This window comes from Protopterus annectens, chromosome 8.part0 (genome assembly GCF_019279795.1).
Source record: "Protopterus annectens isolate FY-2018-M chromosome 8.part0, PAN1.0, whole genome shotgun sequence".
Lineage (NCBI taxonomy): Eukaryota > Metazoa > Chordata > Ceratodontiformes > Protopteridae > Protopterus > Protopterus annectens.
In genome coordinates this window covers 204,619,203-204,643,748 of record NC_056741.1, presented here as the reverse complement: position 1 = coordinate 204,643,748, position 24,546 = coordinate 204,619,203, and the positions used below count along the sequence as shown (strand labels likewise).

Sequence of the window (24,546 nt, the reverse complement as noted above, 5' to 3'; positions counted from 1 at the left end):
GATGGACTACATTAACAAACAGGTTGCAAGGAACAGATGAACAAAACTGCTGTATGTAGATAATGTGGCATTGCAAGCAGACACTAAACAAGAACTTCTGAAGGTATGTTGGCTGAAATGCAAAGCCTGAAGGCACACAGGATGAAACTGAGTACAGATAAGACAGTTGCAATGACAGTAAATGGGAGAATGAGACAAATCCGAGAACTGAGTTAGAGGGGAAAACAGTGGAACACATTAACTGCTTCAAGTACCCGGGAGGTGTGGTTGTGGATAAGGGAAGCCAGAATGAGTAGATCAAAGCTAGAATAAGAGGGTCTGCCACTAACTGGCACAGAGTGTCAGGGGTAGTGTATGACAGAAGAATGCCAAAGAATCTGAAAAGTACGGTATTAAAACAGGAATGTGACCAGTACAAAAGTGTGATACAGAAACCTGGTCAGTTAAGACATAGCAGTTGAGGCAGCTAGAGGTGATGGAGAAGAAGTGCCTGAGATGGATGGAAGGATGCATACTGAAGGACAAAAGAAGAAATGACATCAGAGCAGAAACATAGATAAATCCATTTGCAGAGAAGGGCAAAGAAAATAATTGAATGTGGTTTGGGTATATGTGCAGGAAAGCAGAAGACAATCTTGTGATGAAGATTTGGGACAGAAGGGAAGAATGCAAGAGGAAGCAAGGGTGTCCAGCAAGGACATGACTTGATGTTGTGAGAAAAGACCTGTGACAGTCAGCCATGACTGTTAAAGAAGGTAAAAGAGTGGTATTGAATGTAGTTAGATGGCAACAGTTGACAACACCTCAACCTCATGTAGAAAGTGGGCAAAAAAGTGGGCTGATGATGATGATGATGATTTCAATAGAATATATAGTGCTATGAGATATATGGATTTAATTTGCTTAATGTATAGTGCGGTGATAAGGAACTCAGCATTGCTGAAATTATATATGTTGAGTTGAATGTGTTGCATCTGAAATTGATTATGGTATATGATGGTGCACCTCCTCGTTTTTTGTAACACAATCTGACCTACAAAGATAGTGATCCTTGAAAAGTGCTTCACTAAATTTGGTGAAGGTTTTCAATCAGATTTCTGTTAGCGCAGGTACTCCTGGGTTGTGTGTTGCAATCCATACATGGAGTTCAATTATTTTATTGCAGAGACATTTGATATTCATGTTGATGAGTTTTAGTGATGAAGGTATGAATTAATATGTGCTTTTCAGGTCTTTAGTGGAGACATGCAGAATGGATGGTCTCACAGAAGTTGCTGTAGGACTGGGATTAATATCTTCACAGTTTTAGAGTATAGCGCTGTACAATTGGAAGTGTTTTAGGAGGGAGAATTGTCTTTGGTCATAAGTTTGTGTTTTAATGATCTGAGTGCAACATAGCTAAGCTTAATGTAGCATATGATGTGAGTGATATATAGTTCTATCTGTATGGAATAAAATGGTTTATGAGAGTATGCAGGTTTTTAAATAAATGATGTGTCTGTGTGGATTAACATAATGTGCGATATAATTTGATTTGTAATTTAGATGGCTATAGTACATTGTGTTTTTAATATTTATTAAATATACATATTACAACAGACACAAACAAATAGCATTTATCAACATAATAGCTATATACAGGTGGGTCTATAAAGAGGCAATATATTGTCTTAGAGTCTACAGCATGTTATAGTAAATGTGAACGTGCTAACTAGTGTTTGTCTAATACAAATTTGTGTAACATTTGAGTTCAGAAGTAAGTCTGGTCATTCTCAGTTCAATAGTTGCTAACTCTTTGTCTCAAATAGCAGTGGCAATTATATATTGAACAAATGAATGAGTTGAATCATATTTCTAGTGTTTTATAATCAATGTTCTGGCAATAGTTAACAGATCAAACTGCTGGAGGTAAAGATGGTGTAATAGTAATGTGACAACTGTTTGTTTCAGACTTCAACAAACTTCAGTGTTTGTTTCAGACTTTAGTTTTGTTAGCACTGTTGTTAACAATGAAGTTTTTTTATTTTTATCGATTATTTATCTTGCTAGAAGAGGTAGAAGTTTGTTGCAAATATATGTAACATGCATTTTGCATTTTAAATCACAACTTGTTTACCACAGTGAGCAATGTCTCTTTAAGTTAATTGAGTGAAACTTGTGTGGCTTACAATGCCCACTTTTTTACTTAGTATTTAATGATGAAGTTTTTATGACATTTTTTATCTGAAGAAGTCCTGCTAGTGAGCAGGACGAAAAGTGCTTTATTTTTATCGTTGGTTTGCAGTTTGTGTGTACTTTGTAGTACCTTGTGAGTGTTTGCTTTACTTTTATTGTTGGTTTGCAGTTTGTGTGTACTTTTCAGTACCTTGTGAGTGTTTGCTTCTGGATTAAACATCATTGGTTTGCTTACTACTTTCATTGCCTTCTTCAATAGTTAACAGACCCCAAAGAAGATGATATTGTGATTTTAGCACATAGCTGGTAAGTGCAGCATTAAACAGAACAAATAGATTAGAAAAGGCTTTACATCTCCAACAATCAATGTTTTCCTTCTTATAATTTTTTTTCAGTTTTACATAGAAAGATCTGTCCACTTATGTTTTTAGCAGCCAAGGTATGCTTATATGTTTTCAATAATTTTTAAATGAGTTATATATTTATAAACAGATTAGATTTTCTCTTCAATATTATATTCAAAACTGTTAAGCAATTCATTGTAGGATGATATTCTTGGTTAGGAGAATCTGGCACTAGCATAATTTTCTGTAATATGTATTGTCCACAATTCTGTACAATAACCCAGATATTCATAATGAAGTTAATTTGACACATTAAATACTCTATATTTAATACACTAGCTTCTTTTGAAACTGACTCCAATAAAATAGGTTTCTATTTTTAAACTAAACATCTTCTGTAAATCAAAACTATCCATACATTTAGATGTGAAAGCTATGAGAAGGAAGGTTTTGGTTTATGGTAATAAATAGTAGTGTAGGAGTAAGCATAAGTAAATAAAACATATTGTTTGTTAAAGGTAGTTGTATGACTGACTCCGTTTGATGTTTGTCCCTAATGAAAGGAGGTGATATATTTTTTAGTGTGATAAGTTGAAGAAAGTATGATGGATATATTAGTTTACCTTAGAGGGTAAAGAGAGTACTAGTGTGAGTTCTTTGATGCTGGATGTGTTCAATTAGATATGATTCTTTTTGGTTGAGTGAGTCAGATCTGTGTTCTGATTGGTTAAATTTATGGAGCGTGAGTAAATTAGTACTCAGTTCTGACTGATTATATATATATATATATATATATATATATATATATATATATGTGTGTGTGTGTGTGTGGGGGGGGGATAGTATAACTGCAGATGAGGTGAGTGGGTGGGTGGGAATTGGGGGTAAGGTCAGAGAGTAGAGCAAGACAAACCCTTCCACTACAGACTACTCTAGGAAAAAAATCATGCAGATGGAATGGAAATGTGTCCTACAATTGGTGCATCCTGAGTAACTCCACTGTATTGCTAATATTGTAGGGGAAAAAAATACATACAGAATAGTGTTCTTTGTGGATTTGTAGAACTCTAGTCCTTAACCTTTTACTGTTTAATTATCTATTCCAAACATCTATAGTATGTATATCTTAGAAGTCTTGTCCCTACATCCACTGGATGCTGTCTACCCAAATCCTATGAGCTAGGCTTGTAAAGGCTCCAGGGCCATTAGCCTATGAACCTATGAACCTAATAACTCTTTTGACCACTTAATGGTATGAAACCAATTCCAACAGAATAATACTGCATTACTTGCAGAACAGCCCTTGTATCTATGGAACCACAGCTGTAAAATGTAGTAAGGAGCCAATAAAACCAATAATCTTTACATTTTACTTCTAGCATCTATGATAGTAATACTATCAGGGCATATCAACAGTAGGGTTCATCCTGCCTACTGCTGCACTTTTTTGTGGAACTATTAGTGCACCAAGAGGGCAATGAGTTAGCCCATAAATGGAGCATAATCTATGGAATATAGGAGAAAACTGTATAATGAAGTCTCATGTATGCAGCAAGGTAGAAAGATAAAGGATTAAACATAATGGAGGGTAGAAATAGAAAGCTGAGACAGGGCAAGAGCTAGAACATTTTCAGACACAGATGGTACAAGGTGCACTTTTATTAAGACACTTGTTTAGATAACTAATGTATGCATGGCTTTACATTCATAAGCAGCTATAATGGAAACATGCCATCCCATTAATTGATCACACTATAAACCAGTGAAAGTAGGTATAGCATTGCTAACAAGTACTCCACGAATCAACTGATTAAGAAACACAGGCTAGGTTTCGACCAGCATTTGTCCACTGTTGTAAGAATGTCCTTCTATACTGCACACCTTACAAACAAAGGGATTGTGCCTAGATCTAGTTAAGTCATTGCCCCCTCTACTCAGCCCTCATTAGACCAATTACTGACTATAATGCCACTTTTGGAATGTACCTGTCCAGGCACCTGCAACAACTGGAATGCCCACAGAGATATCTTACTAAAAGGAAATAAGGCTTAAATAAATGTCCTACAAGGACCAACTCAAAGCACTCTCACTATACTCTGCATCCTTCAGACTGCTTAGAGGTAACCCATGTCTGCCACATAAGGCATTCTCTAATCCAGTACTGAATGACCTACCCCACATCAGCAAGTCAAATGGTATCAGAAATACTCAGTCTATTGATCTAAACCTCATTTGCAACATCAACAGAATGGTTTGGAGGGACAGGTATATCTCATGGAGGATAGATACAGTTGCCATGAAAACAAAGCTCATCTCTGTCCATATTAAACTTGGAGCAATGGATGGATATTACACAATTTACACCAGGAATGCTCCCTATAATAGTAATGGACAGACACAAATCCTAACCGCTTTATCTCATGCAATGATCCACTCATATTATCTATGGTATAATCCCAGTTATTCTCACTAGGGGTCATATATTTAATTAGCAACCATGGGATCTATGAGGTCAGTTTAACACCAAATGGGATAAGTAAATTCAGGCATGAAAAGGGAAATTGGCTTGGCTTGAAATGGCCCACAAGGTCAGCTAGCATAGTACTTACCTAAGCATAATGCTATCCAATCCATTGTTGATAGACATGCTCTGTTTCATTCCATGTATTTTTTCCTAAACTGACCAGTTGTTATTATGCTATGTTAAATACCTTCTAATTAATTACATTAGACCAGATGGCATATGTGTATAACATTTATAATTGTTATACAAATTCAAAAATGCATGGAAATTAAAATATGTTAGCAAAATATGACTTCTGGTGTGATGTGCATTACCTCTTGAGAAAAGAGCAAATTCATGTATAATTCAGTTTCTGAGACATCAGATCATTACAGCTTAGTGATGACTCCAGACATTTTTGCAGTTACCTACTAGGCAGCAAATGTTGCTTGTTTATATTTGCCTTAATAATTCCAAAACATGCCATATACAAGGTATTAGAATATTTCATCTTAAAGCTTACACACTGACAAATACAACTGTACTGGTATTTGAACTCTGTCTTGTGCAGCAAAGAGATATTGAATAATGTTTGCATGCTATTCATTTGTATTATAATTATGTTCATTTCTCTAAATATCTCAACAGTCAAGTGACGCAGTCAGAACTGCTTATCCTAGCATGAAAGCTCACAGCTGTGTGAAAAAAAGTGTTGCTGGCAGTAATTGTGCTGCTTGAATGGTTACAGTGATAGTCTAAGCTGTTTTTATAGCATTATATAATTCATATTTATTGTAGTTATTGTGGCTTATAAAATCCAATTTAAGATGTAGAGTTGAATGAATTTGAACAATGTAAAAGTTACTTTGTACTGAACAATTTGTCATTTACAGTTTTCTAGTGCACGGTTCTAGAGATATGAACATTTCTCCGTACTGTGAGGCAATAACTTAATTTTTAAAAAACTCAGGTCATGCCAACTGGGAGTTAAGAGTACAAACTCAAAATAACTCAGCTGGAGGGAAAGAGTTAACGTTTCACTAGTCATAGATAGCTCTACAATAGCAGACACCGTTTTAAATACCAATACCAGCTTCCACAAACCAGAACTGAATGTATAATATGTAACATGTGTGAGCACTCATACAATGTCACCATAGTTGAGTACCCTATTGTTTCTTATTTTCAGCATTAGATGAGAAAGTTCCCACTCTTGAGGAGTCAGCTATACTAGAAGCATGTCCCTTCTGTTTATTTCTTTTTTTTAGCTTTTCTCAACATGGGGTTCCAGATATCTTAATTCATTATTAAATACACATTCTGCTTTTCTTTATCTCAATTCCCTCTTGCCTTCTCAGTCCTCAACTCCCTATAGCCCTGACCTGATTATTTTTACGCTAGGCTTGCCAGGTCAAATAGTTCATTTCTAGTATAGTCTTCCTTCATTGTTTACACTGAGTTGTTTTTTTTTTCAGCACACCATTCTGTATCCTGGCCTATTTGCTAATGTCCTTATTTTGATTCTACTGGTTTTGTTTGCTTGTAATACATTCCTCTACTTATTTACTTTTTAAGCATTGAACACATGGATTCCGTATTGCAACATTTTTAGTTGTAGGGTAGGGCAGTGATATGATTATAGGAATCTGAAAGGAGGAGAAGAAAGAAGAGCCACACTTCTGATGCAGGTATATAATGCATTTTCAATCAAAGATTGAGTAAACAAGTAAGATGTCACTGCCCAAACACATGAGATTGATATGCTGGAGCAGAGGTTAGTGTTGCCATGGTTCTTTGTTATGTACATTGGTTCCTGGCTAGGCTACATTTTATTTGGAATCTGTGTTTCTGTGTTTGAGGAAGTTTTCCTCCACAATCTCTGGTTTTAGCCACATCCTAAATGAAAGTTGTCTTTAGGTGTGTGTGTGTGTGTGTGTGTGTGTGTGTGTGTGTGTGTGTGTGTGTGTGTGTGTGTGTGTGCATGTTTCTGTGCTAATATCCACTTCCTAGAGTGATATAGAAATATAATTTTATCAGCTTTATCTGAAAGCCTTACTTATTTGCATACTTACCATATAAAAGCAAACCACACACAGTTAGAAGCAAAAGAAGGCAAATGACAGCAAGACCCAGTGCAACAAGTTTCCAGAAACTGTGTGACCGATGAGTACCTAAAGATAAAAGATAATATTACATTAACAATTTTAAAATATCTACATATAAGAACAAAAAGTGATTATTCACTGGTACACATTCTGATATTCAATATGAGATTTGGTAATGTGCTACCATCCATTCATGCAAGAGAAGCAATGTGTTTAAACCATCATTATACAATAATAAAGATAAAATTACCTTCCTCATTGGCTAGAATGACTCCTCATTTATGAGTATATTTTTTAGTTACTCACAGAAACAGAACTGGTAACTACATTTGGAAAAAAATCATTTTAGAGAGGAAATGTATACAAGTGTTTACTATCTATATTTCTTCAGTGAAAGGTATATCTGATGCAGTAAATCTCATATCTACTTTTCATACAATCAACCCAGGGGAACATGCACACTATTTCTAAAGATTTTATTTTCATAAATCATTAAACTCTTCTGTACTACAGCAGACACTCTATCCAGTGATGGACTATCCCTTCGGGACCCTATGTTACTAGACATAAGTAAATTAAGGCATAAAAGAACTCTTTGAAGTACTCTATTATTACATTATCCAGTTGCTGGTATATCACTTTTTTTACAATTATGTGTACTTTCCCATCCATCCCTCCAACCATCCATCTATCCATTAATCCACAACTCCTTTTTCCAATTTTGCTCATGGGGTTGGGATGTCACTTTAACAATGACAATCAAAAAGTGTATTTTCCCAGGCATGCCTACATTAACAATACAGTTCCATTTGTTTTGCACAAAATTAGGAAGGTCTCAGTTACTAAATCATAAAGATATGATAAAAGTCATGGTCTATGCACAAGATACTGCTTTTAGTTTTATACACTGACTGAAAATAATTTACATTTCAATGTATTCACTGGCTAAGCTTTTGACAATTTACCACAGCTTGAGGATAGGCTTCAAGATCCCTTTGTGAGTGATGTACAACCCTTACTCCATGGTTACACCAGATATGGGTGCATCATGTAAAATCATTAATGAGAGACAATCCCCAATCCTGGGTGTATTGTGTCTTTGCTGATCCACCCTAGTGAGTAGGTAAAATATCATAAACTGTATATTGCATATGAAGGTAGGAGACTGAAATCTGACTTCTCCTAGCATAGTGTTTACTGTAGTATAACTAAATAAAATGAATGCCTCATTGTCACTATACCAATCCTCTCCCTATCAGTGTTGAGCCTCTTTCTACCTAATACAGTATATCTCCAGTATAGAGTAAGATCAAACCAAAGCATCCATCATCCAACAGCTATACTGTTGCCTCACAGCATCCCATCAATGAGGGCATCCCGATTATAAAATGAACACCCCTTCCTCACAGCATCCATGGGACCAGACAACATCCCAGGCTGTGTTCTACATGAACTACAGAACGGACTGGCATCCCACCTAAGTACCATGCTCAATCATTGCCTCACCTCAGGCTTTGTGCCTGATGAATGGCGTACAGTAATGGTTATCCCACTCGACAAGGGGGGAGCCAGCACGGACCCCGGGAACTACCACCCATTAGCCTGACGAGCCTGGTCTGCAAGGCCATGGAACGTATCATCATGGAACTTATAAACAAAGACATTGGTAATCCCCAAACTCTGGACCCCACCCAGTTCGGGTTTGTAAAAGGCAGATCATGTCTCCTAAACCTGATAGAATTCTTTGAAGCAGTCACCAAAGCTGTAGACAAGGGTAAGGTGGTTCACACAGCCTATCTAGATCTTGCTAAGGCTTTTGACACCTTTCCCCACTCTGGAATTATAGATTAACTCACTAAATTAGGTATAAATCTTTATGTCACAAGATGGGTTGCCAATTGGCTCACTAACAGAACCCACACTGTGAAAGCAGAAGACTCCAAATCTGACATCAGACCAGTGACAAGTGGAGTACCACAGGGTTCAGTCCTGGGTCCTCTCCTGTTTGGTATCTACTTCTCTGAAGTACAGGCTAACACAGAAGGTCTTTGGCTAGCGAAGTCTGCAGATGACTGCAAACTAGGAGCCATAATTGAAACTCCTAACGATGTGGACATCCTACAAAAGGGCCACATTGAGACAGATGCCTGGTGTCAAAGCCATGGCCTCAAGCTCAATGCCAAAAAGTGCATTGTCATCCCCTTTGGTAAAAACTCTGTACCCATGAACTGCAACATAGGTGGTAGTATACTTAACACCAAAAGTGTGATAAGTGACCTTGGGACGCAGGTGGACAGTAGTCTCTCCTTTGATAATCACATCGCCACAGTAGTCAGGAAATCCTTCTACATGGTACATCTCATCACAAAAGGTTTCTCATCCAGAAAAAAAGAGGTCATTGTTCCCCTCTACTCATCACTCATTAGACCCATTATAGAGTACAATGCCCCTTTTGGTATGTACCTCACAAGACATCTACAACTGGAAAGGCCACATAAATACCTCACAAAGAGGATTAGTGGCCTCAAACAGATGCCCTAAGCAGACCATCTCAAAAAACACCAGCTTTACTCCATCGCATTTCACCTATTCAGAGGTGATCTCTGCCTAACATACAAAGCTATGTCAAACCCAGAGCTGTTGGACATGCTCCACTTAAATAAATCCCAGTCTCTGCAAGCTACATGCTCTAGAGACCTAAACCTTGTCACCACAATAAACAGAGCATGCTGGAAGGATAGATTCCTGTCCCAGTGACTTCCCGTACTCTGGAATAAACTACGTATCTATATCAAACAAAGCTCCTAATTAGCACGCTTCAAGAAAAATCTTGATGATTTGATGGGAAATAGGAAATTCACCCTGGAGATCACCTCTGTGGCTCTGCTTGACAGTGGCACATGAAAATAATTTTCTTGGGTGGCAAAAGCCAGGGTACCTTTTTGGCTGGGCTTGTATAGGCCCCAGGGCCAATAGCCTAGTACCTATCTGTGAACCTATGAACCTATGTGACAACAATCAGCATGTTGGTTATTACACCATCCCTATCTGAGTGAATGCTTCCATGCATCTCTGACTGAAGCCTACTGCCAATTTGTGATTTGGTGAGCAAAACATCTCTTCCTAGCCTGCTCTGCATAGGCCATGTCTGACTGAGGGATGGTGGCACTTTTTTTCCATGTCTGGCCAATCTCCAGTATCAAGGACCTGATTCTTCAAGGTGAATTCTTTGTAGGTATTTGTGCACTGGTCTGCCCCTGCCTTGGCTGCTTTAATGCCCTCTACCTGGGACTTTATGACTTTAAAATAAATCAGCTATACCTAGTGCAAAACTCTGTAGCAAGCTACTTACTGGCAGTGGTGGATTAGGTGTACCTTGCTGTAGGTTGCTTTCAAACCACTGGCCTTCCTTCACACATTTTAGGGCCATGTATAAATGCATGTGTTCTTCAGCATTCACCTTCTTGATTGTTTTAAATTATATTTCTTGTTGTTGTAAGAGCAATGATATAAAATTAGGAGTGAAAAAATGGGGAAGAGTTCATTATGGCATTCACAAAATGTTCACATACCAAGTAAGTGATGCATACAAAATTTTCGCATACTAAGTAGGTAATACACTCATTCAGTCAGATCCTGTCATTAGGGATTCTGGCACTCTTCTAGTAATTCCTATTCATTTGACCCTCATGTCTGAAAAGTAGTTTGGAAAACCTTCATCCTGCTGTGTTCATAGAAGTTTTCCTACATTCATGCACATTTTTCTGTATTTCCAAACATTTCTCAGGGTTTGTAAGCTATTTCCAAGGATTCCTGATACTGCAGGAGTTCTCTCTTTGGTTGTAAAGTATTGTTACAGCACTGGAGCTCAAACCTTGATTGTTTTACTTTAAGAGGGTTTTATTCTGCACTCTGGTGGGAGCAGAAGGCTGATTCAACCCATCCAAATTGGAAACTGCTGGTGAAAGGCTTATTATGTGTTTATCTGATTGGCCCTGAGGGTTTAACTGTATAAAAGCCTTTCATCCTGATAAGTAACATGGTTGCTCATGCCTTTTATATATATATATATATATATATATATATATATATATATATATATATATATATATATACGCAAACCTCTCCAGCTTAAAATCCTGAATAGGAAATGCTCTCCATAGTCACCCACTATGCGTAGCTGCTGAAAGAGCTGCCAGTTTGCTCAGAATGAAGCACCACTGCATTTCATCCTGTAGTATACTACTAAACACTGTCACTTACTCTCGCCTAATCCTTCCCATCTAATGATTTGGTATAATGAATAGGTGCTTCCCTGTCATCTCTGTTTGTGGCCTGGTGAATATGGGCATCCTGAATCAGTGTAGTAACTGCCTCATGTTCATTAATCACCACTTAATTTTATAACAGACAAACACAGTGTGTGAGAGATGTAGATACACAATGTCATTGGAGGCAAAGCTCTCGGATACACACACAAAAGATGCAAGACAGTTTGTCAGTCTTATAACTAAAACACTCACTAGCACAACACTAAAAAGCAGACACATACACCCACATATGTGGAAGGACTCACATGTAATCTACTCAAAACTCCAAGACCTCCTAAAAACATCTCCCAGTGGCCTGACACACACTCAAAAAGACAGTGCCTCACACAACACATAATTCTGAAAATCATAGTAGCCCCACTTCTAAGCCCATAAGGCAAAGCACCATGCAACCTAACATTCTAGTTATTGAGGATTTCATTGTAAGACATGCTAACACCCCCTTACCAGGCTAAATAAGGAGAAGATCACTGTCAGCAGTCTGTCTGGAGCCAGGATCTGTCAGGTCACACATGCACTTTGGACTTTAAACCACAAGTACATGACTGACATGGTCAAAGTTTATGTCGGCATAAATGACCTAAGATGTATCTCACTGGACTATATGAAAAGAGACATGATGGAGCTCTCTGAATATATGTTTCCCAAGGCAGGTATAAATTTAGCTTTGAGTACCATCCTACCTCCACCACTGATGATTCCCCAGTACCAGCAAAAGATGATTTACTTCAATGACTGGCTTAGTTTCTGGTGTAACAACAAGGGGAAACAATATCTGTCAGCCTGGGGAGATGTTGATTGAGAAACCACGATGCTTTGTCAGAGGTGGTTCACACTTGTCACCACTTGGCTTCCAGATACTGGCAAAACTTTATCTATTTCCATACTAGCTTTTTTTAGGCTATGCAAATTTGTTAAACCCGCCAACATAAAAAAAAAAAAAACACTCATGACCACCCAAGGGTACTGCTGCTCAGTGCTAGTAGTTTAAATAAAAAACTGCACTCCCTGGAAGCACTCCTCACCCTGGAGAACACAGACATATGTGCAGTCATGGAAACATTGTTCAGAACCATGGAGAGCACCCTGGCTATCAAAGGCTACAATGCTTTTCATACATTTCAGTCGCCCTCAACTCGGGATAAAACAAAGGGAGGAAATGTTTCTGTGTTCATAAAGAACAAGTACACCGCTAGACTGGTGCAGCAACATGACTTTCGTGAGTTTCTCCACACTCAGCTAATCATAGATGTGACCTCCTATATCATCGATGCTAGCTACAGATCCCCTAACATGAGTCTGGAAAACCACACCTCCTACTTAAACCTACTTAAGTATCTTAACATTATTGATGGCTTCAACTTCACCTCCATAAACTGGGAGACTTATATGACCCATAATTCACTTTCTCAGAGATTTTTGACTTCACCAATGCAACCACTCTGGAGCAACTTGTGAGCTCCCCAACTAGAGATACAAATATCCTAGACCTAGTACTCTTGAATACAGGGGGATGCTTATCCCTCCTATGCATTAACTCCTCCCTGGTAAGATCTGACCACAAAAATATCTTCTTTAGTACTAAAACTAGCCTACAACCCTGGTCAAGCTCTAAAGCTATTAAGAGCTTTGCTAATGCCAATTAATTCAAACTAAGTGCAGCTTACTAAACTTCCAAGCCCCCCAAATCCAGATGAGACTGAGGCCTACTCCGTGCTGTGCACAAAAGCACTATACAACCACATTCAAAGATGCATGAAAAAACCAGTATCTGTCCAAGGAAAATAAATTTCTTCGGTGGCAAAAGCCAGGGTACATTTTTGGCTGGGCTTGTATAGGCCCTAGGGCCGACAGCCTAGTACCTACCTATGAACCTATAAACCTATGAATCCATGTCCCTAATGGGACCTGCCAGGACCATGTGCCCATGGCCTGCTCCATTGTGGTGTGGACAGAACCCACCATTCAGTATTGCTGGTTGGACTGCCACTATGGGAGTGTGAAGGTGCACAGCCATGTAGACTCTCAGCTGATGTTGGTGCTGACCTACGTCCACGTGGTGCCCATCTCCCCCATATGCTGCAACACAGACATTCCATGGTCAAAGATTTCTAAGGTCTCACACCAATGTCTATTCGTGACCTCAGTATTTTGATGTGTGGCCTCAATAAGGTCATGTATGTTGTCACATAAGCCAGGAAGAGTTGCATTCAAGACCCTGAGTATTTGTCTGGTGTTGCATTCACTATGTGCCTGTACATCCATAACATTCAAAAACATGCACCTGGTGACACCTGTTGTGGCACTTTTGACAGCAGCTCGATGGGCAGCAGTCCTCCTTTAAGCACCGCTGTCCATCTGCCTGTGTGGGACCTCACCTGCTCTCTGGCTATGGCTACTGTCTACACTCACACTTGCCATAGTCACCACACAAGCCCGTTCCATGCCACCACCCACCAACTGTCCATTATCTGTGGCTGCTGGGTATAGGGTACATGTGGGCATTGTGACTGTGTGCAGGGACGTTGTGGATGACTGTGGGATACCAACTGATGGCACAGATTCAGCCCCTGATAACTGCAATTGTGCCTCCCTAGGACCACCATCAAGGTCAGAGTCAGCAAACACACTGACATCAGATTCTGAGTGGGTGGGACCACGACCACCATGCCCACCTGTAAGTGGAAGATAACATATGCAAATTAATACCTGCACTATAAGGTTTGCTGGTACACACACACACACACACACACACACACACACTCATGCAGACATAGACACAAACACAGACACATACAGGTGAGGTGGCACAAAGGCATTACACAGACTTCACAATAACCAACTGGTGACATTCATGACACACAGTTAGACTACAACATACACACTCTGAACAGGCCCTCAACATCATGCAGTGCAGCCCTTTCCACTTAATGTTACTACTAATATACACCTCTGGAATACGTTAGTAGGGTTAGTAGGTGATGGGCCTTCACCTAGCACATACTGCATCCATGCACACATTATTGCTGTTCACCTGTATAGCACAGAGGCAACTCCTACAGAGCACACCTCTCAAATCTACAGAGCTTCACTGGTTGTCTAGATGTGTGGTTCATATTTTTGGTCTGTTCCTCATAAATCCTATGTTTGTCTGATACATTGCTGCGATGATCTGTGGATTGGCGCCACTAATCAATGACATAATTTGAGTTGCAGACCTCAAAACCTAGAGTAAATGTATATTAAAACAACTCCAGTTACTCTAACAACTTTCTAAGCTTACAGTGGATATAATAAATGTACACACCCCTGTTAACATGCCAGGTTTTTATGATATATAACATGAGACCACAGAAATCATGTAATAACTTTCCCACTTTTTATGTGACCTATAACCTGTGCAGTCCAATTGAAGTACATACACATTGGTTAGTGGCAACGTATAGTAAATGAAATACATACAATAGGCTGGTTGCATGAGTGTGCACACCCTTAAACTAATACTTTGTTAAAGCACCTTTTGATTTTAATTACAACATTCAGTCCTCTTGGGAATGTGTCTAACAGCATGGCACATCTTGACTTGGCAATATTTGCACACTCTCCTTTGCAAAAGCCCTCCAACTCTGTCAGATTTTGAGGGCATCTCTTGTGCACAGCCCTCTTCAGGTCACCCCACAGATTTTCTATTGGATGCTGGTGTGGGCTTTGTCTGGACCAGTCCAAAACACTGAATGTCTTCTAGTGAAGCCATTCTTTTGTTGATTTGTATGTATGGTTTGGGTCATTGTCATGTGGAAAGGTGGAATTCCTCTCCATCTACAGCTATCTAGCAGACAGCTGAAGAATTTGAGCCAAAAGGATATTTGAAACTGTTCATAATTCCCTCCAACTTGGATAAAGCTCCAGTTCCAGCTTATGAACAGCAACCCCAAAGCAGGACACTGCCATCATGATGCTTCACTGTGGGGATGGTGTTCTTTTGGTGATGCTCAGTGTTGTTAATGCACCAAACAAACCTTTCGGAATTGTGGCCAGAAAGTTCAACCTTGGTCTCATTAGACCATAACACATTTTCCCACATGCTTTTGAGATACTTGATGCATTGTTTTTCAGAATTTAGCCAGACCTGGATGTTTTTCTGTGTGAGAAAATGCATCTATCCTCCAACCCTACCCCATTGGCAAGACATATGGAGAATACAGGAGATTGCTGTCACATGTAGTACACAACCAGTACTTTCCAGAGAATCCTGCAACTCCTTTAGTGTTGCTGTAAGTCTCCTGGCAGCCTCTCTGACCACTTTTGGTCTTGTCTTCTCATCAAATTTGGAGGGACGTCCACTTCTTCACAATGTCACCGTTGTCCCATATTTTCTCCACCTTTTGATGGCTGTCTTCACCATGTTCCATGGTATATGCAAAACTGAAGAAATGATTTTGTACCCTTTTCTGCGCTGATACCTTTCCACAATGAGATCCCTTTGAAGCTTTGTAAGCTCTCTGCAAACCATGGCTGTTGCTGTAGCAGGCAACTGAGGAAAATGTCTGGAAAAGCCTAGTTGGACAGCTGACCATTATTCATTGTTAATCAGAGACTTTGTAATTGATGGCAGGTGTGTACCCAAGAAGATGCAATGCTGTATTTAAATCAAAAGCTGCTTCAACAAAGTATTAGCTTCAGGCTGTGCATGCTTATGCATCTAGCTTATTGTACATGTTTTATTTTTCATACTTTCTGCCCTAACAGATTTGTTTATCAATTGAATAGTACAGGTTATAGGTCACATTAAAGGTAGGAAGAATTGTGAAATGTTTTATTGCGTCTCGTTTTTGTATGTCACAAATACCTGGCATTTTACCAGGGGTGTGTACACTTTTTATATGCATAAGAGTACTTTTCAAATATGTCCCTAGTTTTGTCCCTTTGTCCCCCCATTTTGTCAGTCTTTGTCCAGATTTCTTGTACTGACAGGTTGTGAGGTTTGCTACAGATATGTTATACCTCCTGCAAATAGGCCTCTATGATGACCATTCTGATGCAATGCAGTTAACCCCACCACAAGTGATCATGAACATATCACAATATGGCTAAGAGTAACAGTTGTGTGCATGGCAAAATGCATGACCTTAACATACCTGGGGTATTGGTGAGCCACAACAGGACATTACCATATTCACCAGCTTCAGGCTTCTATCCCACATCCAGACCAGAGGTACCTATGTAGTTGTGGGGGAGAGGTATTGTTAGCAGACTCACATGTGGCACTGGTATAAGATGAATGCTACTTTTCTGCACATGTACAGTAAAAGTGCTGATACTACACAATTTGCTGTCCTTCACCATAGATGTGCACTTATGTGCATTACAAAACCCCACCCACAAATGCAGTTTGACCTTACATATGCATCTAAATACTCTATGGAAGTCACTATGACTTCTACAGAAGTCAGCTGATGTGCACTTGGGCCTTACTGGATGCTCCTCGCCTGTTGTCTGGATGCCACTCACCTCCATGACTTGTGTGTATTGGCTTTGCTGGCATGTAGTGGCTACCCAAAGGTTGGCTAGGAGCTCCTCTGTCTGTGTAAATGGGACCTGCATAGCAGAAACCCTACCTGTGGTGAAACGGTCCCTAGCCATGGCAGCACCCCTTTGACAGGCATGCCATATCAGATCAGTCTCCCGATGCCTGACCTGATTGTATGTGTGTCGATGTTGGCCTAAGATGTCTACTCTGTGGGCAAGATCATCCCACAGGGTGGTCCACTCCTGCATATTCTGTTGACCATGGGCAAACATCACCACATTGTGGTTGATTATCATCTTAATGATGGCCGCAGTGTCAGCTGCAGTTTACGCTAGCTGCTTTGCGCACTGCATTTCACCTGGAAGACATAAACAGAGAAACATCACAGGACCTCATACATTAGTCAATGTTATTTACATAACCTGCACATCAGCATTGACTAGCATTAGCCACCACTTGCTTCCACATCATACCCCTGTCATTTATCAGCACAGTATGAGCTTGCATTGCACTCGTGGTCCTGATGTGTCATGCTCCCCCAATGATGGCCAGTAAATTGCATAATCCACCATTCATCATTCACCTTTGTGTACAGAGATGACAGTGGCCATCTTCCTTGCAGATGGGATGCCAATAGTGCTCAGGTTCTGCTTGCATACAGTGTGTAATAGAGCTGGGAGCATTTGTCTGACTTCATGTAGGATGCAGACAGGGATATTATCAGCTCCCATTTAGACATACATTTGTTGCCTTTGATTAGGCATTATGGATGATGAGTGGAGAGGTGTGGGTGCTATGCATAGCTACCTATACTGAAGGTGAGATGGGTGGTGATATTTTCCCTTAACCTGTCTTCAGCAGGTTGGCTATAGCTATGCTGTGTGTGTATGTGTTGTGATTGACCACCAGTACAGCGTGGGTTGGGTTGTTGCCTCTGAGATTGAAAACATGTGAAGATGGCCTTGTGATTGGCCTTGGTGGATGTGTCCGATTTGTACTCATAGTTAGATTTACAGTAATTCACCTGTGACTTCATATGCTTATTCAGACATAGATTGACTTTCTTCCTAGGTGGTGCCTGCTCCTACTTGGCCCTGTAAAGCCAATATAGTGACTGATTATGTGGTTTGTGTATTGCTGCTTTCCAGCAAAGGGGATTACTCTATCTTGGTGGAGGCAGATTTTACGAGTCAGGTACTGCTGAGTCCATACAGCTATGTAGGTGCTCATATAGCTATTTGTAGTGGGCATGGACACAAGGTCATAACACAGTTAGACAACTACCCATTTTCAACCTGATAATCATGCTTATTCTAGCACCCATGTCTGTGTCAGGGCAATGCAACAACCAGTAGCTGTAGAAAGCTATGTCTGTTGGATGTACAGAAATTAGGATTACACACGTGTAAAAAGTGTACAGCTTATTTACCGGATGTTTAGCATCTCATGTCTGTTGTTTTGAGGCTTCCAGCTATACCTACTCATACATACATGTCCACAGGTAATACCTGATATACATTTCTGTTCTATGTCAGTATGGCACACTGTATTTACACTCTTGCTAATCAGTCATACCTCTCAGCCTGTTAGAGCAGGACATCTGGAGGACAACACACATAAATGGGGGGGTCCAAAATTTTTGACACCTTATTAATATTGTTGTAGCACACTTGAGTCAGTCAATAGCACAGTAAGCTTTGCATTCACAGGCATACCCTGGAGTATGTCTGACACTAATATGCATGCTATTATATTCTAATCTCAGTCTTCACAGATTTGCCAATGATTTGCCAGAAATAACAGAAATCTATGAGTAAATGACTACAATTATGAGGCACACATATGGCCAGTGTGCATAACACTGGACAGTTGAATGGTATGAGCTCAGTATATCACATGCATTTCAACAGACACAACTGTGGCAGTAGTTTACTATGCACATATCCTGTATAGGTCTCTTAGATTTGTGAGACAAACATGGGTGTCATAGTTGTATTCACAAGTAACATATGGATATTTAAGACATCCTACTAGCTGGCCTAGCAGTGTCACAGTCAGTATTGTTCAACAGACACTCCAGTAGTAGTCATATGAGAGCCGTCCTTTCCTGGGGTGACTCAGGGGCCTGAGTTGTGATCTATGTCACTGCAGACAGACCCAAATGCTATGGCCATAGCTGCTGATCAGCACTGTATCAGAACAGCAAGTCTTGTTGAAACATATTTCTTCAACTTCCTATTTCCCATTATTACATACCTCCTACTGCATTCCATTACATTCTTACTTGTTTGACATACCTTTTTTTTTAAGTATTGTTGATTTTGCTTTTGATTTGTGTTTCTGTCTCTGTCTCTCTGTCTACAGATGTAGAGGTATACACCTGTTTTGCATAGGCAGCCAATTGCCTTTTGTAGGTAATGCTCATGAGCAGGTGATGGCCTGTGCACCATTTGGTGTTCCCCACTTGTTAAATGCATGCAGAACAACTGTGTTGTTATTCCTATAGCCAATGGCATGGTAACACACTCCTATAATTGAGTACTTCATGTGGGTGTTTCCCCTTTTCCTTGCCTGTGAGGTGGACATAATGGAGGTGTGTGGAGAACAGCATCACAGAGGGTAGTTGGAAGTACCTATTACAACAAAAAATGTGGAGATAGCCCAACAAAATGGGGAGCAGTTTCCAGACTTTGGGACAAAATGTAAATATTGCTGTTATACAGCTGGATTAATACTAGTCTAACAGAGTTTGTGTGGAGATGGATTTTTGTGTAAGTTTTAAGTCTGACAGTGTTAGGTGGTTGACATAACTAAGAACCAGTTCACAAACACCAAACCAAAACAAAGGTCCAGAAGCCAAGCAGAAGGACTCCAAAAGCTAGGAACCAAATAATAAAACCTTTATTTTACAGATTAAGTGCTTTTGTCAGATTATAGCAAAAAGACTTCATCAGAATCTGTAAATCACACCAATTAAGACATTTAAAAAACACTAATTACACACCACCTGACATACCTACTATATGCATTTAAAGAAAAATCATACCCTTACTTTTTAAAACTGAATGCAAATACAAATTAAAATCAAATACAATAAAAAGTTGTGTTCAAAAACAACTAAAAATAAAATACAACTGTACATATAAATTGTATTAGTGGTCCTTACACTATATAGGACCTTAACTTTAAAACACTGCTGATAGAGCAGCTTTCATTTAACCCAGGGGATGAATATGCCTGCAATTTGATTTGCCAAATCAGATCCTTAAATTCCAAAATATCTTTCCAAAGTCCACCCCTTGGGTTCTGAGTGACATGCTCAATGGCAAAAAACAAAAACTCATGTTCTAAAAATTGACTCACATGTTTAGCCAAAGTGTTAGTCTTTTTAAGATACTTTATATCCAATGTATGCTCATACAACCTGTTCCTAAACTGTCTCTGAGTTTTTCTTACATGGAACCAGGGAATTTTTTGCACTTTGCTATATATACAATTCCCTTGGTGTTACAGTTACAGTGAACATATGATTTAATTACATGGTTGTTAATCAAGATAGAATCACCTTCCAACATGAAAGGACACTGAGGCCAAGCACCACACTTTGCCGTACCTCTCTTCTAAAACTTAGACCAGAGCCACAGCCAACCTCACTCTCCAATAAATTCTTCATAGATTCCCCTTTCCTATAAACCATCTTAGGTTCTTTCCCAAGAAGTCAGAAATCCCTTCAAAACCCTCAAAAACATGCCACTTTCTCATTTCTACATCCCAAATACCCATATGGTTAGGGGTATAGGTAGTAATAAAAGCCCTTGAATGAACCAACTGTTGGTTGTTATAATCATCGACCAACCTCTGAATTTGGCCACAGGTTCCCCCAAGGTTAGGTTGATAAAATCCCTCTTGCCGTTTGCCAGAAACTTCACCAAATATTTGTGCAATGAAGGAACTTGGAAAACCCCTTGCCATAAACATCTACGCTAGTTTATTCCCTTCAGCTTCAAAGATGTCATCCTCAGGTATCATTCTGGCTAATCTGATATTCTGCCCCTTAACCAACCCTCTTTTTTGAAAATAGGGGTGGAAACTGCTGAAGTGTAACAAACAGTTGGAGTAAGTGGGTTTCCTGTAAATATTACTGATATACCTCCTATTGTCGTAATCCTTCCTTATTTCAACATCTAAATAATGTATAACATTATTGTGAAAAACATAAGTAAATTTAAGGAAGGCTGTGGTATTATTGCAATAGTCTATAAACTCTGGAATTTTCTGCAGAGGCCCCATCAATGCAATAAAAATATCATGCAAGAAATTACAATACTTACTCCAAAGTTGCTCATATTCAGAGCCAATAATGAATTTCCTCTCCCATTCAAGCATAATAATATTAGAAAAGGTTGGGGCACAGGCGGCTCCCATTGCCACACCACATTTGTGGTGGTAATGTTGCCCTTCAAAATATACGTAATTGCATTTTAATACCATCTCCATTAAGGTACTGAGAGCATAAACCTCATTGTTGGTAAAATGTTTTCTCCCAACTATATAATCATAAAACCATTCAAATCCCACATCATGCGGAATTACATTGAAAAAATTTACAACATCAATAGTTAGGAACACAATGCTTTCATGAAAGGCTAGATTCCTGATCTTTCCCAAGAAATCCCATAAGTCTTTATAAGTTGCAGTGTGAAGCCCCATACATTTTATTTAGTTTTACATCACTGTATTTGGCAAGCGGATGTACTTTGGCCCTGGAAGCATTAACAGTAGACTTTATTGGAAGGTCAAAAACACATTTGTGAATTTTTGGTAGTCCAAATATGGAAAGTACCAAAGGAAATTCACAATTAAGGAAATGATATTCATCTGTAGTGATAGCACCCTGATCTAACATGTCCTTCACTAAACAGTCTATTTGAACATATGACAAATTCACTAGATTGATAGACACTTCATCATACATGCTGTTCTCTAAAAGCATAACATTCATGCAGTTCACATAATGTACTTTAGATATTACAACAATCCCACCACCCTTATCAGGTTTCATGACCCTTATGCTTTTATCAGAGAAGAGCCCTTTCAGCAATTTCCATTCACTTTCTGTCAAATTATTAAAGTCATCATTGAAGGAACTAAATTTCAACAACCTTTTAAATTCAAACTCACATAATTTTTTAAAAAATAACAAGGGGCATACAAAGAGGAGGGGTGAAAACACTCTTACGAACCAAATCTTTAGTATAGTTACTTCCATTCCTATCATGGAAAATTAATGCTAAATTAAGTTTTCGTGTGAACAATTTTAAATCAACAATTAACAACTCAAAGTTAGTTTTAACTGTGGGGATGAAATTCAGTCTCCTGCAAAGCATATCACAATGCCCACTTTTGATAAAGACATCAGAATAATTGTAGATTTTGAAATCACCTTTATTATTTAGGATGATTTTTGGTCAGATATTAAAAGCTTCAGATCCATTGTTGTCAGATTCATAGTCCAAAACCTATGTTGTTTTCACCACCTCTTGTTCCTCCCAAAGTTGTTCGTCATTCGCCTCCACTCTTGTCTCTGGCCATTGTGTGATTTCCTGTTGCGGATTCTTTCCGAATGCCAAACGGGGGCCTGCACTAAAGGGACAGCACGGTCTCCTTGTTCTTTGTCATCAGTCTGTTGAAAGCCACGCTGTACAGCCTCATTAAAACTCCTCCCATTGGTACTGTTCTCGGGTACTGGATAGGCCCACCCTTGGTTATACTCTGACCTATCCCTTTCAATCTTTTTACACTTCTGATCTCTCACCTCCTTGGAAACCCCGTCAACTTTTTCCAAAGTCTTGTAAAAAACTGTCACTGTATTGAACAAATAAACTTTCCCCTTTGATGCTTTTTTCCAGTTCAATCACTTCTTCAAGCAATTTGTCTAAATCCCTGCAGTTGTGTTTAATCATGGCTTCCATGAGTTCAAAACCCTGCCAAACAAAGAGCTCTAGCAACTCACGGTACATGGGGGAATCACTTGTCAACCCATTCGGGTATTTCCAGTACCTCAGTCCTTTGGGTACAAGTATGAGTCTAATACATTCAATGAAATAATCATTCTCAATTAATAACTTTCTATATTTAATGACTTTGTTTTCAAATTTATCTAAAAGTTTGTGGAATATATTCTTATTGCCAGCTGAGCCAGTAGTTCTTTGACCCGGTGCCTTGTTCAACCACTCGGCAATATTAAAAGTCAATGAGCCGTTACCTCTATGTGGTCTGCCATCACCTCCGTTTTCCTCTGTGGTCTATCCAAGAAAGTGACTCCGCAAAACTGGTAGTGTAGTTTGCCCAACTGATTCACAGTGATGTTATACATTATTTAGATGTTGAAATAAGGAAGGATTACGACAATAGGAGGTATATCAGTAATATTTACAGGAAACCCACTTACTCCAACTGTTTGTTACACTTCAGCAGTTGCTACCCCTATTTTCAAAAAAGAGGGTTGGTTAAGGGTTAGTATGTCAGATTAGCCCGAATGATATCTGAGGATGACATCTTTGAAGCTGAAGGGAACAAATTAGAATAGATTTTTATGGCAAGGGGTTATCCAAGTTCCTTGATTGCACACATATTTGGTGAGGTTTCTGGCAAACTGCAAGAGGGATTTTATAAAACTATCCTTGGGGGAACCTGTGGCCAAATTCAGAAGTTGGTCAGTGATTATAATAACCAACAGTTGGTTCATTCAAGGGCTTTTATTACTACCTATACCCCTGACCATATGAGTATTTGGGATGTAATAATGAGAAACTGGCATGTTTTTAGTGTTTTGAAGGGATTTCTGACTACTTGGTGAAAGAACCTAAGATGGTTTATAGCAAAGGGAAATCTATGAAGAATTTATTGGAGAGTGAGGTTGGCTGCAACTCTGGTCTAGGTTTTAGAAGGAGAGGTACGGCAAAGTGTGGTGCTTGTCCTCAGTGTCCTTTCATGTTGGAAGGTGATTCTATCCTGATTAACAACCAAGTAGTTAAATCCTATGTTCACTGTAACTGTAATACCAAGGGAATTGTATATATAGCAAAGTGCAAAAAAATGCCCTGGTTTCTATGTGGGAAAATCTCAAAGACAGTTTAGAAACAGGGTGTATGAGCACACATTGGATATAAGGAATCTTAAAAAGACTAACGCTTTGGCTAAACATGTGAGTCAATTTTTAGACCATGAGTGTTTCATTTTAGCCATTCAGCATCTCACTCAGAACCCAAGGGGTGGACCTAGAAAAGATATTTTTGGAATTTAAGTAATTGCTTTGGCAAATCAGTTTGCAGGCATATTTATCCTCTGGGTTAAATGAAAGCTGCTCTATCAGCAGTGCTTTAAAGTTAAGGTCCTATATAGTGTAAGGACCACTAATACAATTTATATGTACAGTTGTATTTTATTTTTAGTTGTTTTTGAGCATGAATATTTATTGTATTTGATTTTTATTTGTATTTGCATTCAATTTTAAATAGTAAGGGTATGATGTTTCTTTAAATGCATATAGTAGGTA

The 24,546-nt window shown here is 39.0% G+C and overlaps 1 long non-coding RNA gene across 1 annotated transcript in view; it reads right to left on the bottom strand.

Moving 5' to 3' along the window:
* The window catches only part of LOC122807985, a 369,059-nt gene that overhangs the window by 322,913 nt on the left and 21,600 nt on the right, over positions 1-24,546 (bottom strand). Inside the window, exon 2 of the long non-coding RNA XR_006365749.1 lies at positions 7,095-7,193. This is a non-coding gene — a long non-coding RNA (uncharacterized LOC122807985). The remainder of the gene's footprint in view (positions 1-7,094; positions 7,194-24,546) is intronic.